General features: G+C 45.3%; 1 protein-coding gene across 1 annotated transcript in view; it reads right to left on the bottom strand.

The window, feature by feature from the left end:
- The window catches only part of LOC126456727 (uncharacterized), a 139,932-nt gene extending 127,350 nt beyond the window's left edge, over positions 1–12,582 (bottom strand). The window contains exon 1 of the mRNA XM_050092469.1: positions 12,452–12,582. The gene's annotated coding sequence lies outside the window, so the exon portion shown is untranslated. The remainder of the gene's footprint in view (positions 1–12,451) is intronic.
- Between the last annotated feature and the right edge of the window lie 5,223 nt (positions 12,583–17,805).

Genomic DNA, 17,805 nt, shown 5'->3' with positions numbered 1-17,805 from the left:
TTGTGCACCGCCGCCGTCAGTGTCAGCCAGTTTGCCGTGGCATACGGAGCTCCATCGCAGTCTTTAACACTGGTAGCATGCCGCGACAGCGTGGACGTGAACCGTATGTGCAGTTGACGGACTTTGAGCGAGGGCGTATAGTGGGCATGCGGGAGGCCGGGTGGACGTACCGCCGAATTGCTCAACACGTGGGGCGTGAGGTCTCCACAGTACATCGACGTTGTCGCCAGTGGTCGGCGGAAGGTGCACGTGCCCGTCGACCTGGGACCGGACTGCAGCGACGCACGGATGCACGCCAAGACCGTAGGATCCTACGCAGTGCCGTAGGGGACCGCACCGCCACTTCCCAGCAAATTAGGGACACTGTTGCTCCTGGGGTATCGGCGAGGACCATTCGCAACCGTCTCCATGAAGCTGGGCTACGGTCCCGCACACCGTTAGGCCGTCTTCCGCTCACGCCCCAACATCGTGCAGCCCGCCTCCAGTGGTGTCGCGACAGGCGTGAATGGAGGGACGAATGGAGACGTGTCGTCTTCAGCGATGAGAGTCGCTTCTGCCTTGGTGCCAATGATGGTCGTATGCGTGTTTGGCGCCGTGCAGGTGAGCGCCACAATCAGGACTGCATACGACCGAGGCACACAGGGCCAACACCCGGCATCATGGTGTGGGGAGCGATCTCATACACTGGCCGTACACCACTGGTGATCGTCGAGGGGACACTGAATAGTGCACGGTACATCCAAACCGTCATCGAACCCATCGTTCTACCATTCCTAGACCGGCAAGGGAACTTGCTGTTCCAACAGGACAATGCACGTCCGCATGTATCCCGTGCCACCCAACGTGCTCTAGAAGGTGTAAGTCAACTACCCTGGCCAGCAAGATCTCCGGATCTGTCCCCCATTGAGCATGTTTGGGACTGGATGAAGCGTCGTCTCACGCGGTCTGCACGTCCAGCACGAACGCTGGTCCAACTGAGGCGCCAGGTGGAAATGGCATGGCAAGCCGTTCCACAGGACTACATCCAGCATCTCTACGATCGTCTCCATGGGAGAATAGCAGCCTGCATTGCTGCGAAAGGTGGATATACACTGTACTAGTGCCGACATTGTGCATGCTCTGTTGCCTGTGTCTATGTGCCTGTGGTTCTGTCAGTGTGATCATGTGATGTATCTGACCCCAGGAATGTGTCAATAAAGTTTCCCCTTCCTGGGACAATGAATTCACGGTGTTCTTATTTCAATTTCCAGGAGTGTAACTATGTGTTGCCTTTTTCCATATACCAATCGTTTTTCACGTAATACTCGATTTAAATCGGTCATTTGCCTTGGTTGCGATCAGTGTTAACGGTTTCACCAAGTTTTAGCACCTCATTATAGATGACACCCTTCTGATCCCACCAGACACAGAGCATTGTCTTCTTTCCAAAGCGATTTGGTTTTGTAGTAGATGTCGATGGTATGCCTGGATTCACCCATGATTTACGACGCTTAGGATTCTCAAAATATATCCATTTTTCATCACCTGTCACTATTCGATGGAGAAAAAGACTTTCTTTTGCATCTGGCGAGCAGCATTTCGCAAATGGTCTTTATTTTCCTGCTGTCTTTCATTCAGTTATTGCGGAGCGCGTTTTCCCAATTTCTGCACCTCTCCCTCTCCCACAGCTTTCAACCGAAGAGAAAAGGCTTCCTGCGTCACATTCAATTGTTCCGCGAGTTCCCGATGAGTTTCAGTATCATCTTCATGCAGTAAGGCCTGCAATTCGACGTCTTAGAACTTTTTCGGTGGTTTACCAAGCACGTCGTTTCTCACGTCAAAATCATCGCTTTTCAATTTTTTGAACCACTAGAAACACTGTGTTTTGCCATGGGCATGTTCGCCGAAAGCTTCGACACGCTTTCGATGCGATTCTGCATCACTTTTCTTCAAATGATGTACAGAAAACCAATGCTGTCCCCGAATCGTAGCTCTTAGGCACAAAAGTCGACATGTCTACGGGTTTGAAACAGATACCCATGTATGGAACTTGGGTTACTGTGTGTTGACATTGATCGTCAGCCGTTACAGGAAACAGATGGCGCTACAGGCGCGGTCTCGTGGGCACTACACTGACTACTAGCACCATCTATAGGGAAATTCCGGTTTCATACTTGTACACCTGGTAGTAACTGCCTGAAGACGTAATTTAAACTGTTGATAAACATAAACAGTCTCTTCAATCACAAAAATTTACTAAACATACGACGATAACTTATCAAAAGGTCACAAGAAAGACACTAATTTCCTCGTTCGGCAAGAAAGAATCAGCACGTTTACCGATTCTACCACTGCAGCAATTCTTTCTTGTTACTAAGACGCCCAGGTTACAGGATTTTCTGGGAATATTACATGCTTTAAAATAGTCCACCAAAGCCCTTAACATAATAAGATTTGGATTTTGTAGTTTCTGCGAAGACTTTTAAAAATATTGCAATTTAACTTTTGTTTATTGAAACAAGCGATTGGACACAGGAGCGAATTTATTGTATCAAGAAACTGAAGGTTACCGATTTCTGTGCGTGTACTTGTATATGTGTCAAATTCGTTCTGACGATAAATAGCCATAGCAATTACTCACATACTAGATATCAACACTTTTTCTGTATGTAAATCATTGATGCAAATGTTAGAGATAACAGCTGAATATTATTTTTAGCGCTCGACTTCCGTGCAACTGAAAGGAAATACTTTTTTCTGTACTCGATTTCCTTCTTGACATTTTGCAGTGTCGTCGGCAGTTCCGCCTTCACATGAATATCGACCTATCGCAAACGTCCATACTCTGATATTTACGAGAATTTTTAGATAGACACAAAACCACAAAAAATGTATACAAAAAAGCAATCTCACTCCGTAGATGGAGATACTAAAACCCGCCTGGGTAGCCGAGAGCGCTAACGCGTTGCTTCCTGGACTCGGGTAGGCGCGCCGGCCCCGGATCGAATCCTCCCGGCGGTTTAACGACGAGGGCCGATGTGCTGACCAGCCTGGATGTGGTTTTTAGGCGGTTTTCCACATCCCGCTAGGTGAATACCGGGCTGGTCCCCATGTTCCGCCTCAGTTGCATGGCTCACAGCCATCTGAACACTTTCGCACTATTCCACGGATTACACTCGACGCAGACAGTTGGGGGTACACTAATTCCGTCCTGGGGGGTACGGGGTGGCGGCAGGAAGGGCATTCGGCCACCCCTTAAACATTAACATGCCAAATCCGATTACCCATGGCTGACCCTGCGTAACTGCAGGACAAGGCTCAAGCGATAGATGGATAGATAGACTGGAGATACTAAAAGGCCACCTTCTGTGCTGAGTTAGTATTTATATAAATGCAGCAGAGGATGGACTAATGCAAAAACCTCAAGCAAAAGACCCATAGCGTGCGTCGCCACTGAAGGTGGGTCTGCGTAATGCACGAACAAAACGAATATGGAGTTTATTTTTGTTAAGATCTAAGAATTAACAGTGTAGCAGATGGATAGCAGCACATATCAGGATCATTTAATCACCCAAGAAAGGCTTTTGTGTTTCTGTTCGATATAGTAAGATTTTCTTTCTCACTCCATTGTCCATTCAGGAATATGAGCATGCGTTGCCTTTTCAGCAGAAGCCACTGCATCCCAATTGTACTGTCGCAGACGCAACAGAATGGAAGGTTCGAGAGAATTCACTTTCCGATATTACACAGACTGATCCATACTAACTGCTGAATCTGCACTGCGATACTTTGTTGCGCATGTCGCATAGTATCTGACGACCTCTGCTATACTGAGAGTCGGCTCACTCACAAAATACGAGGGGCATTCAATAAATAATGCGACACATATTTTTTTTTTCTGAAAGCAGGTTGGCTTGATTCAGGATTTCAATACACAATAATATTCCACACTCTATGGGCTACAAAATCCTATTATCATCATAATCTCTGTTCAATGCGACGACCTTATGCCACCTTACTGCGAGGGCGTGTTTGCACGCATGTCGAAGACAACATCTTTCTGCATCAATAGCCTACCCATCATCCGAAAAAGAGACTGTCATGATCAGCCTCATAACGCGCAAGCAATTCCGCACAGATCGCCCTTCGCTGCTCTGTTATGATCTCCTGTTATACGGCGAGGAATACAGCAGGCACACACTTTTGAGTATCCCAACTGGTGGACGAGTGTGTCAGCACAACCAATGGAGACGTCCAATTGTGTAGCGAGTTGCTTGATTGCGATCCGTCGATCACCTCGAATGAGAGTGTCCGCACGTTCCAACACTGCAGGAGCCACGGCTGTGTTCGGCCGGCGGGCTCGCGGAAGATCGGACGGGTTTGCGTGCCGTTGTTGCGATGATGACAGGCGCCTCGCCCAACGTCTCACCGTGCTTTCGTTCACTGCCAGGACTCCGTAGACGCTCTGTAAGTGTCTATGAATGTCTGCGATTCTCTGGATTTCTGCCAAGAGAAACTCAGTGACAGCTCTGCTTGGGACACACCTTCGTTACAGACGCCACTTTGAATGCTACCTACAGCGCCGCCAGTTATTGGAACTTCATGAAACAATAGGGACTGAAGCGGGAATATTCCACGATGTCCCACAACAAATTCCGTATTTTGTCAACCGAAACTGATTGAGTAAAAAAAAATGTTGCATTACTAATTGAACGCCTCTCGTATTTGTATGTGCAACGAGGAAGCTAATTCTTAATGCAGACTTACTCTGTACAATCACACTTCAATGGATGTTGCCTCGAGTAATACAAATATAATCAACAGGACATCACTTTAGTCTTTCTTTATCCGCGACTTACAGTGAATCGATCCCAGATGTGAACGTAGACTCAAAGCGAGCGAGGTGGCGCAGTGGTTAAGGCACTGGACTCTCATTCGAGGTGGGTGGGTTTCAAATATACTTCAGGCCACCCACATCTAAGTTTCATTTTCTTCTAAATCCTTAAGGTAAATTCCCAGATGGAAAGTGATGCAGTCAATATCCTTCCTCATCCTCTGGCAACCCCAACTTGCGTTCCGTCTCTAATGCCCACATCGTGAACGGGCTTTAAAACACTAATACCTGAGTTATAGCCCCGAGTTGCAGTCAGATCACGCAATAGTTCTTTTAATAGTATAAAATACCTAGCAATAGTAATGGTAGGATACTTGTATCGCTGATACGACTCACATTTTATCTCAAATTTCAGAGTGAAAAATCTATATTTCCGTAGACATGAATTATTATGAATCATTAGTAGATTGCATATGCAATGTGTCACGGGTTCTAAGGAAGTAGAGATTTGTTTCTTTTCTTAACACCTGTCCAGCAAAACGATGCAGTGTTTTCAAGTGAACCTGGTAAATTTGAAAGGACAGTGGGGCAAAAATAATTAGTATGTGACTTGACGCCCACTAATGCCACCAGTCAACCAGATATTTCGAAACAGAGCCAAATATGAATTGTTGTGATTCTTGAGTTTCTCCTGGCGTATTTGATAATCAAAATATCCACGGGTGTACTGCCGGTCTACAGTGTCCAACGGGCACTGTAGACCGGCAGTACACCCGTGGATATTTTGATTATCAAATATGAATTAGTTACAAAAGAACTTTACCCAAAAACTTTTGCAAAATATAACAATTTATTAGGTGTATGTGCAAGGCTTGTCCATAAAAATAAAGTTTAAAATACGTTAGTTCTCTGCATACTTCCAAAGTTCTTATTCTATCAGCTTAGATGTCAGTTTCACAAGTTTTTAACTGTCGTGTTCATAGCCAGACGGCTATTCACGTTTATGTTGGGTTGGTGTATAAGTTCGAAGCGTTCTTGTTTTGCATGTTAGTATTCCGGTTGCTATGGGTTTATTTATCGATTTTTTATTTGTGGATCCCTGTTGCTATTTGAGTTTACACTTTATCATTTTCGGAATGGGAATTTCACTCTGCAGCGGAGTGTGCGCTGCAGAGTGAAATTCTCATTCTGGAAACATCGCCCAGGCTGTGGCTAAGCCATGTCTCCGCAATATACATTCTTTCAGGAGTGCTAGTTCCTCAAGGTTCGCAGGAGAGCTTCTGTAAAGTTTGGAAGGTAGGAGACGAGGTACTGGCAGAAGTAAAGGCTGTGGGGAGAGGGCGTGAGTCGTGCTTGGGTATCTCAGATGGTAGATTACTTGCCAGCGAAAGGCAAAGGTCCCGAGTTCGAGTCTCGGTCCGGCACACAGTTTTAATCTGCCAGGAAAGTTTCTTTATCATTTTGTCATTTGGAGATAATGAGTGGAGCTGTGGACGCTAGAATATGGAAATCGAAGTGGAGAATCGGAACATTTCTGACATATTCTTGCGAACGGGGATAATGCCATTGGAAAGAAAATGGTTTTTCCGTTGTAAGGATGATGGTTTAGACATTAGTGACTCTCCACATTCAGGAACACCTTCGGTGTTAGGGGAAGACCGTTTGAACACGTTAATCCACAATTATCCACGTCAGTGAACTCGAGAATGGCAGATGTGATCAACTGTGATCATTCTGCAATCTTGCGACATTTGTATGCAATAGAGGACATTCAAAAATCGGGTGTGTGTGTACCGCATGCACTAAGCCAAAATTACAAAAATCAGTGGGTCGCCATATGTGCATCCCTACTCACTCGTCATCGGCGGGCTTGCGAACAACACCGACCATTCCTACCCTGTATCATTACTTGCGACGAGAAATGGTGTCTTTATACCAACATTGGGAAAAGACAGGAATGGTTGAGCCCAAACAAAGCAGCAACTCCGCGTACAAAGACCTGCACACATCCACAAAAGATAATGTTACGCAAATGGTAGAACAGCCACGGTGTGCTATACTATGAACTGCTTCCCCGAGGTGTAACCATCGCTCCTGACATTTGTTGTCAACACTCGAGACGTCTCTCAGATGCTGTCCAAGAACAAAAAAATGGTTCAAATGGCTCTCAGCACTATGGGACTTAACTTCTCAGTCCCATAGAACTTAGAGCTACTTAAACCTAACTAACCTATGGTCATCACACACACCCATGCCCGAGGCAGGATTCGAACCTGCGACTGTAGCGGTGGCGCGGTTCCAGACTGTAGCGCCTAGAACCGCTCGGCCACCCCGGCCGGCAGTCCAAGAACACTATCAGGAAGACTGTGTGAAGCGATGCTACTCCATGGTAACGGCAACTCGCATTCTGTTAAACTGACAAAACAAGCTATAAGAGAGTTGGGTATGCAGTCAGTCCGCATCCACCTTTTTCACCTGATAGTGCGTCCTCGCATTTTCACATTTTCCGCTCTCTGTCGGACAATCTTCAAGGAACTTCCGTTCCTTGATGAAAATGCGCTCCGAACATGGCCCAACGAGTTCTTCCCCTGAAAACCAGGTGATTTCTACAACCGCGGAATCGAAAAGTTACCGCATCGTTGGCATAGTGTTTCAAATAGTGATGGAGAATATGTTATTGATGACTTAAGTCTCTATTACCTATATCTGCCGTGTTTATTAAACTTATGGGAAAAAAGCTACGAACTTAGGCACCAACTAAATAGTTTCATTAATATTATGCTCACCATCATTTCTTGACAGGAGGATCACAGTTCGTAGTAACTGACGGAAAGTCATCGAGTAAAACGGCAGAGATATCTGGCATCACCCAAGGATGTGTTACAGGTGCCCTGCTGTTCCTAATCTAAAGCATATAAACGATTTAGGAGACAATTTAAACAGCCCTCTTAGTTTACAGATAATGCTCTTACTTATCGTCTAGTAACGTCATCAGAAGATCAATACCAACTGAAAACTGATTCAGACAATTATGTGCGGTGCAAAAAGTGGTAATTGACTCTAAATAATGAAGTGTGAGGTCATCAACAGCAGCACTAAAAAGAACCCGTTAAATTTAGGTTACACCTAAAGCCTGTTAGTTGAACTACACACATCAAAAAAAGTTTTGCATACCCCAGTTCCCAGAACTCCTGAAGGTAGATGTTGACTGTTGATACTGTATCACGGACACAGTCCATTTGACTGTTCAGAGATGTCACAAAACCCGCCCAAAGAGGTAAACAACCATGCATGAGCAGCGCCTATTAGACGGAGGGGGTCCGACGGCCGATCAGTTCGTCACTCCACCAGGAAGGAGATACACGGCTTGTGTTGTCTGTAGTTCAACAATGCCTACACGGTCAATACCGCGGTTGATCGCGTCCGCATTGTTTCTTTGTGCTAGGAAGGGCTCTTAACAAGGGAAGTGTCTAGGTGTCTCGGAGTGAACCAAAGCGACGTTGTTCGGACATGGAGGAGACACAGAGAGACAGGAACTGTCGATGACACGCCTCGCTCAGGCCGCCCAATGGCTACTGCGGCAGCGGATGACCGCTACCCATGGATTATGGCTCGGAGGAACCCTGACAGCAATGCCACTGAAGTGTCGGCAGAAGTGCCAACATCGTGTTGTTTGAGGAAGCCGAAATGCACGCTATAAGCTCACCCAGGATGGCGTGAGGTCTGAAACAGGATACGTAATGAATGCTATAAAGAAAAGTACGTAGCTCCTGGAATACTTAACTTTAGTCCACAATTGGTGAACATTGGTCTTGTTACTGTACATGCTTCATTAGATACATAGCAAAGGATAAATGGCGCCTTGCTAGGTCGTAGCAATTGACTTAGCTGAAGGCTATGCTAACTATCGTCTCGGCAAATGAGAGCGTAATTCTCAGTGAACCTTTCCTAGCAAAGTCGGCTGTACAACTGGGGCGAGTGCTAGTAAGTCTCTCTAGACCTGCCGTGTGGTGGCGCTCGGTCTGCAATCACTGATAGTGGCGACACGCGGGTCCGACGTATACTAATGGACCGCGGCCGATTTAAAAGCTACCACCTAGCAAGTGTGGTGTCTGGCGGTGACACCACAGCCACCATGTTGAATAATGATTTTCGTGCAAGCACAGCACGTCGTGTTTCGACTCAAACTGGGCGCCATAGCTGCATTATGTGCAACTTCACTCCCGGCGTACATCTTTGCAACCATGGCACCATGCAGCGCGGTAAGATGGGCCCAACTACACGCCGAAGGGACCGCTCAGTATTGACATCACGTTATCTTCACCGATGAGTGTCGCATATGCCTTCAACCAGACAATCGTCTGAGACGTGTTTGGAGGCAACCCGGTCAGGCTGAACGCCTTAGACACACTGTCAAGCGAGTGCAGCAAGGTGGAGGTTCCCTGCTGTTTTGGGGTGGCATTATGTGGGGCCGACGTACGCCGCTGATGCAATCCTCTGATCGATAGTGCAACCACATCGGCAGCATATTGGTGAGGCATTCGTTTTCATGGACGACAATTAGCTTCCCCATCGTGCACATCTTGTGAATGACTCCCTTCAGGATAACGACAACGCTCGACTAGAATGGCCAGCATGTTCTCCAGACATCAACCCTATCGAACATGCCTGGGATAGGTAGAAAAGGGCTGTTTATGGACGACGTGACGCACCAACCACTCTGAGGGATCTACGCCGAATCGCCGTTGAGGAGTGGGAGAATCTGGACCAACAGTGCCTTGATGAACTTGTGGATAGTATGCGACGACGAATACAGGGATGCATCAATGCAAGAGGACGTGCTACTGGATATTAGAGGTACCGGTGTGTACATCAATCTGGACCACCACCTCTGAAGGTCTCGCTGTATGGTGCTACAACATGCAATGTGTGGTTTTCATGAGCAATAAAAAGGGCGGAAATGATGTTTCTGTTGATCTCTATTCCGTTTATCTGTACAGGTTCCGGAACTGTCGGAACCGAGGTGATGCAAAACCCAGGGATTACAACTACGAACGACTGAAATTCAAACAATCACATTGATAATTTTGTAGGAAGGACAACCCAAAACTGCATTTTGTTAACAGAACATTAGAAGGTGCGACAGGTCTACTAAAGGGTCTGCCTACATTACGCTTGTCCGTCCTCTGTTTGGTCGGCAGTTCATTGAAACGAAGGCTTTTTTCGTTTCGATGAGGTATTCTCACGAAATTTCAGTCACCAGCTTTCTCCTCCCAATGCAAAAACACTTTGTTGGTGCCAACCTACATACGGAGAAACGGTCATAGTAATAAAATAAGAGAAATCAGAATTCGCACAAGAAAGGTTTAAATGCTCGTTTTTCCCGCGCGCTGTTCGAGAGTGGAATGGTAGAGCAATAATCTGAAGGCGGTTCGATGAACTAGTAGTGATGTAGACATAGATGAGCAAAAGATATTGGCTGTTTATATTGTGGCGAATGTTTCTTGGATGGTGGTGCCCTCAGCAGAAATGATATTAGAAATAAGGATGCTTTATTTTAATTAGACCAAACAATGAAGTAAAGCAACATGAACCACCTCATAAGACCAGCTCAAGATGTCTAAGTTTCCGTTTCCCCTTCTCGTCGTTAATGCAAATGTTCTAGATAGGGAGAGACAACAGTTGTCGACTAGTTTTCTCTATGGCGCAGGAACATGAACAATCTGGAAGGCAGATACGAAAGACTCAATATGTTTGAAAAAACTATGATCACGTGTTAGGTCTAAACAAAGATGAGGGAGGATAAAAATAGCAGACGAGTGAAGACTCGAGGTCAGCATATAAAGAATATATTGAGGAGCAAGCGAACTCAAGAGGCTGATCAAGTGTTAAGAACGTCTGGGAGCGCTGTGCTGGGTACTGCATAATAAAAGGCGCCAATTCGCCAGGCGAGCACGAGAAAGATTTTTGTACGTTTCAGGAGAATGTAAACAAACGCTTTAAATGACAGAAGTGGAGGAAGTGATATTGTATCATCCCCGACTGCGCCCTAAATTAGTCCATCCAGTAAAGTGATTCTATAGCGATTGCGCTGAGTGCTGCTTTATTTTCTTGAAAAAAAAAATATTCCGTAAAAGTAAAATTTTTCCAAATCTGAAAAACTGTTCCCAGATACAACATCGTCATGTATGTAGGATAAGTATTGTATTCTAATTTAATACTGTTGCTGTCGAGAAAATCTTGTCAGTACTGTAATTAATAGCCTACGTGATACGTTATTATTTTACTGCGTACCAATACCCAATTAGTGAAAGCAAATTAAGAAGATGTATTATTAAAAAAATCGACAAGTTAAAACATTTTGAAACAGAAATTATGGACAACTAGCACAAATTTCCATTTTCGAGACGAGGAACATTGTAAATCAAAATGTCACGTTTCCCATCTTAAAAAGACCTTATGGTTCAAGGTATAAAATAATGCACGGTTGATGAAGTATAGCTTAACTGTCTACACATTATGTAACTAGTTTTTAAAATGTTCAGAACTTTTATTACTATAAAACTCTAACTGAGAAATTAACAATAGCTTCAAAATAGCTATAAAATATTATACAGCACTTCCATATATATAGAACTCAAAAAATTTAGAAACCGCGTGTCTCACAACAACAAAAGTAGCAGAAAATGCTAGAAACTGCTTATGACGGCCTCTAGCACCCGTTCCTTCACAAGATTCTGAAATCGGTCACTACATTGTAAAACCGTCCAGGAAACATTATGACTGTGAAGGAGAATAGGGACCCAACAAACATGTCACATTACAGTCAGTTCAGTATACGGCACAGTATCAGATTAATTAGCGTGTCTCCTCTTGTAAACAATAAAAGATGGTCGTCTTTATGTCTACCATCGCAAGTCACTAAAAACTTTATAGTGTTTGCAAGAGGTTTCGACAAAATGCCATCACCTGACAGAGTTCAGAATTCTAAAATGTTGTATACCACATGTCCATAATTTAAAATAAGTAATGTACAGATTTAATGCTGTGAAAGGAAGCTGTCTTGGACTATGGCTCGACGTCATCTAGCCCAGAATACAACTACTCCCACTTTAAAATTCTAAAGTCTCCATATGATGGCACTTTGTTGAAATTGGTTGCGGCAAATGAAGATTTTAGCAGCTTGTGGTGTCTTTCATAAAAAGATGTGGAGTACTGTCTATAAAGAATAGTAAAAGATTGGTATTAAATTAAAAGAGAAAAGGAAACTGGAACAAGAACCAACAAGTAGAAAGCAGGGGACCCTGCCAGGACATTTATTCTTCGTGTGCTGTCACGATTATTGAGGCAGTACCTGGTCTTCTGGGCTGATGACTGCTAAATGATAAAATATATGTTAAATTATAAAGCTAACTCTTCGGAAATGGAAATGTTGGCACTCACACACGCCCGCACACACACATACACACACATTTACTCACACACACACACACACACTTTCATGAAGACAAAACGGCTATCGATGGAAACCAACAAACAGAGAAGCCGATTCGGCACGTGACGCATGCCGTTGCACTGTGCGACACGTGTTGACAGCTCTCGGGCGACCTGACACTACCTGACGCGGCAGCGCATTACCTGCTCGGCCGCAGCGTGCTTCCCGCGCCGGCACGTGTGTGCGGACAGCCGGCGGTCGCGGCTGTGGGCCTCGACTGGGAGCAGCGGGCGCGCGCAGATCCGCAGATATACGCGACCTTCCGGCGGGCGCTTCGCGGAACACGCCCGCGACGCCATTGGCCGGCGCCCCGCGGTGACGCCACACGGCGCGCCGGTACACAGGGGTTCACAGGCGCCGCCTTGTGCTCTCCAAGGCAAACACTGCGATCCGGATACACTCACGGGTAAAGCACGTAACCCAGACATTTTTCATCTGACACTTTCCACTTTGAGAATAAAATTTTACCTTTTATTAACTGCCGTAATTACATTCGGTTATCTCAACGACACATCGCATCCGCTCCGTGGTGCAGCGGCTTGTAATCACATGCAGAGAGACCTTCCGATGATCTGAAAATTTTGGCCATGTCACTACTATAAACATTGCTCTACGTGCCTACACGAGCGAAGTTGGTGCATTGGCAATATACAGTCTAAGACGAAAAAAAAAAAGGATACAGACGACGCACCACGAAATAATTACCGAAAATTATTAGACGTGACGCACATGTACAGACAAACAGAAGATTACAGTTTCAGAAAAACTGGAATATTTAATCAAGAAAAAGAGCACCACGATTGAGCAAACACCTTGGTCCACCTCTGACGCTTATGCAAGCAGTTATTCGGCTCGCCATTTATTGCCAGAGTTGTTGGATGTCCTCTTGAGGGATATCGTGCCAAACTCTGTCCACTTGGAATGTTAGCTGGACGCGGTGGCCGAGCGGTTCTAGGCGCTCCAGTCCGGAGCCGCGTGACTGCTACGGTCGCATGTTCGAATCCTGCCTTGGGTGTGGATGCGTGTGATGTCCTTAGGTTAGTTAGGTTTAAGTAGTTCTAAGTTCTAGGGGACTGATGACCTCAGATGTTAAGTCCCATAGTCCTCAGAGCCATTTGAACCATTTGAACTTGGAATGTTAGATGTAAAGCCTAGTGTACAGCCTCGTGATGACTGGGTGTTGTGTGCTGTCCTTAGGTTAGTTAGGTTTAAGTAGTTCTAAGTTCTAGGGGACTGATGACCATAGATGTTAAGTCCCATTGTGCTCAGAGCTATTTGAACCATTTGAACCTAAAGTACACTAAGTCGCAGGCAACTGCGCTACCGGCCACTGCGCATGCGCGCCCGCGTTTGGGCAAATCGTTAGTGAAACTAAACGCTTTCGGCGTGTTCCATTTTTTTGGCGACTCTAGTTGCATGAGTTTTGAGGTTATGTGTGTTCGCAGAGTGTAGACAAACTGAAATTTAAAGTGGAGAACGGAGAATAATGTTCGTTTTTTCGATATCTGTGCTTTGCATAGGTGTTTGTGGGATTTCAGTGATTCTGATTACAAAAATAAGCAACATATTGCTGCCGTTGAGACCGTCATGTGCGATCATAAAATGGCTCTGAGCACTATGGGACTTAACGTTTGAGGTCATCAGTCCCCTAGAACTTAGAACTACTTAAACCTAACTAACCTAAGGACATCAAACACATCCATGCCTGAGGCAGGATTCGAACCTGCGACCGTAGCGGTCGCGCAGTTCCAGACTGTAGCGCCTAGAGCCGCACTGCCACACCGGCCGGCTGCGATCATAACATTGATGGTTTGACAATATGTGAGCTGCAGCGAAACATTCATTGAGTTAGGAGCACATATACAACTGAATTAAGAAAATCACAAGCAAGTGTAATTCTAGCTGTGGCAATACTCTCGTCTACAAGACTAAAATCCCATCGTTCGAGTTGGCCAACTCTTTGTTAAGGGATATTGTTGACAGGAAGGAAGGCTATACAAATTCAAGAAGCTGCATTCTTTATTCAATATTCATCTCTTTAAAACGTCGCTGCAGTGCTCCCCATTCACATATGTTAGAATTTTGAAATACTGTCACTGTACAGATCTATCTTTAAGAGAGTTGTTTGGAAACCATTCTCTTCTTAATGCGGCCTGCTTCGAATAATTATTGTTGCTAATGTTAATAATTATTACTGTTAATGTTAATAATTATTGGTGTTAGTGAAAAAGCTTCATCATCAACTAAAACCGCATCTTACAGCATGCCGAGTGTTCTCGATTGTAATGCACGCAATACGATATGTAATTTCAGTTCTGGCGACAGTGCGTCATGCATTACAGTACCTTTATTCCTTATCGCATAATTAACTCTATTTAGAAGAAACGTGAACAGTTCTGGTGACATTCGAAGATAATTAATAGAACTTCTTGGATCTTCCGTTATAAATTATTTCAGCAAGGATGCAGAGCAACCGAGCTGACGTCTTTTCTCCATCCAGTCACATATCGAAACACGTGTCTTATTGTTTTCTTATGCAGTGATTCCACGCAACAAGCTTTAACTCCATCACAACTCGTGCGACGTGCAGCTGCCAAAAACTTTCATTTCAGACACGACTCAGAGACCCTCAAAATGACGGAACTGAAGTGTATACTGGTGTCGCCGTGTCTACAGTAAAATATGAAACCACTTGCGTGCAACTCATTCCATGCAACGAGTGGCGGAACCCACTGTCGTCGTGTAAACTAGGCTTCAGGGCGTCCCAGGTGCCAAAAAAAGAGGTCCTGCTATGAAAGAAAACGGCGCTGCTGATCACCACTCCTGGTTATTAGGCCATATGACGGGTGGCAGTCAGGTTGGTATCACACAGCTATCTGGGGCGTCTCCAGACACGTCTTTGCTGGTCATTGAGAGTTCCAAGCGGGACTCGTCACTGAAGGCAACCCTACTCCAGTCAATGAGATAGGACGCCGCACTCGTGTCTGGAGAGGCTCCGGCCAGCGATGCGACAATCACATGACTGTCACTCACCATATGGCCAAACAACCAGGATTGATGGCCTGGGGTGTCATTGCTTTTCATAGCAGGGCTCATTTGGTCGTCCCTCGCGACACCATTGCTGCACAGTGGTGTGTCGACTATATTCTATGCCCATCATGGCAGGCCATCCTGTGTTTACACTTCAGCAAGATAATGCCCGTCCTCATCCGCCAAGAGTTTCTACTGCTCGTCTCCGTGTTTGCCAAACCCTATCTTTGCCACTAAGGTCGCTGGATCTCTCCCAACTGAGAACGCTTGAAGCATTATGGGTAGAACCCTCCGACCATCAATCAGTTCATAAGAGCCAGATGTGGATCAAAGCGTTACAGATATGCTCAATTTGTGAGGATCTTTCTAATCAATAAATCATCCAGTTTTTCTGACACTGTAATCATTTATTCGTTGGTACTTGTACGTCATATCTATCGATTTCCTTCCAGTACAGATAATTCCTTCGTGGTTCCTCTTTTTGTTGTCTTCGAGTGTACGATGTATGGTTTGTAGTTGGAATTATTTTAGTTTGACGACATGTGCGAGGAAGTATAGATTCTCCGGTGATTCATCTGTCCATGATCCTTCCACACGCGCCAGAAGTAAAAGTTTGCAGAAAATCGCGGGCTTTCGGAAAAGCGGCGCCGACCAAAAAGTGGACCCATGCAGCCGGACGCCGCCTGCGAAAGTTATTATTTTTCCACATTATACATAATGTTAGAGACAATGGAAGTGCTGATGTTTTTGCATGAATGTGCGTTTACTTAGCCGATGGGCAGGACTCATGCTGAGTGGTTGAGAGTTTGTCTGGAGCGTTCGGATTTAGTATTAAGCATTTGCATCTCCCAGCTGAGTAGATAAGTACACTACTGGCCATTAAAATTGCTACACCACGAAGATGACGTGCTACAGATGCGAAATTTAACCACCAGGAAGAAGATACTGTGATATGCAAATGATTAACTTTTCAGAGCATTCACACAAGCTTGGCGCCGGTGGCGACACCTACAACGTGCTGACATTAGGAAAGTTTCCAACCGATTTCTCATACACAAATAGCAGTTGAGCGGCGTTGCCTGGTGAAACGTTGTTGTGATGATTCGTGTAAGGAGGAGAAATGCGTACCATCACGTTTCCGACTTTGATAAAGGTCAGATTGTAGCCTGTCGCAATTGCGGTTTATCGTATCGCGACATTGATGCTAGCGTTGGTCGAGATCCAATGACTCTTAGCAGAATATGGATTCGGTGTGTTCAGGAGAGTAATACGGAACGCCGTGCTCGATCCCAACGACCTCGTATCACAACAAGTCGAGATGACAGGCATCTTGTCCGCATGGCTGTAACGGATCGTGCAGCCACGTCTCGTTCGCTGAGTCAACAGATGGCGACGTTTGCAAGACAATGACCATCTGCACGAACAGTTCGACGTTTGCAGCAGCATGGACTATCAGCTCGGAGACCATGGCTGCGGTTACCCTTGACGCTGCATCACAGACAGGAGCGCCTGCGATGGTGTACTCAACGACGAACCTGGGTGCACGAATGGCAAAACGTCATTTTTTCGGATGAATCCAGGTTCTGTTTACTGCATCATGATGGTCGCATCCGTGTTTGGCGACATCGCGGTGAAGGCACATTGGAAGAGTGTATTCGTCATCTCCATACTGGCGTATCACCCGGCGTGATGGTATGGGGTGCCATTGGTTACACGCCTCGGTCACCTCTTGTTCGCATTGACGGCACTTTGAACAGTAGTCGTTACATTTCAGATGTGTTACGGCCCGTGGCTCTACCCTTCATTCGATCCCTGCGAAACCCCACATTTCAGCAGGATAATGCACGACCGCATGTTGCAGGTCCTTTCTGGATACAGAAAATGTTCGACTGTTGCCCTGGCCAGCACATTCTCCAGATCTGTCACCGAGCAACTGGCTCGTCACAATACGATAGTCACTACTACTGATGAACTGTGGTATCGTGTTGAAGCTGCATGGGCAGCTGTACCTGTACACGCCATCCAAACTCTGTTTGACTCAATGCCCAGGCGTATCAAGGCCATTATTATGGGCAGAGGTGGTTGTCCTGGGTACGATTTCTCAGGATCTATCCACCCAAATTCCGTGAAAATGTAATCACATATCAGTTCTAGTATAATATATTTGTCCAATGAATACTCGTTTATCATCTGCATTTCTTCTTGGTGCAGCAATTTTAATGGCCAGTAGTGTATACAATTACTGTCGTTATTACTTGTATAGTCTCTGTAGAATCCTGAACCGTATTGACGTTTTGGCAGTTATTTTGCTATGGACTATAGCGAATTATATAATAGTCATTAAGAAATGAGCAATCGAAATAACCTTGAGGTTGTAATAGATTAGGTTGATGCACAAGTTCGTGGCATTTGTATTTTGCGTATTGGTATTCCGGTTGGTATGTCTTTAGTTATTGATTGTCATTTT

This window comes from Schistocerca serialis, chromosome 2 (genome assembly GCF_023864345.2).
Source record: "Schistocerca serialis cubense isolate TAMUIC-IGC-003099 chromosome 2, iqSchSeri2.2, whole genome shotgun sequence".
In the NCBI taxonomy this organism is placed as follows: domain Eukaryota; kingdom Metazoa; phylum Arthropoda; class Insecta; order Orthoptera; family Acrididae; genus Schistocerca; species Schistocerca serialis.
The sequence above is the reverse complement of the archived record's forward strand: the minus strand, read 5'-3'. Positions and strand labels throughout refer to the sequence as shown.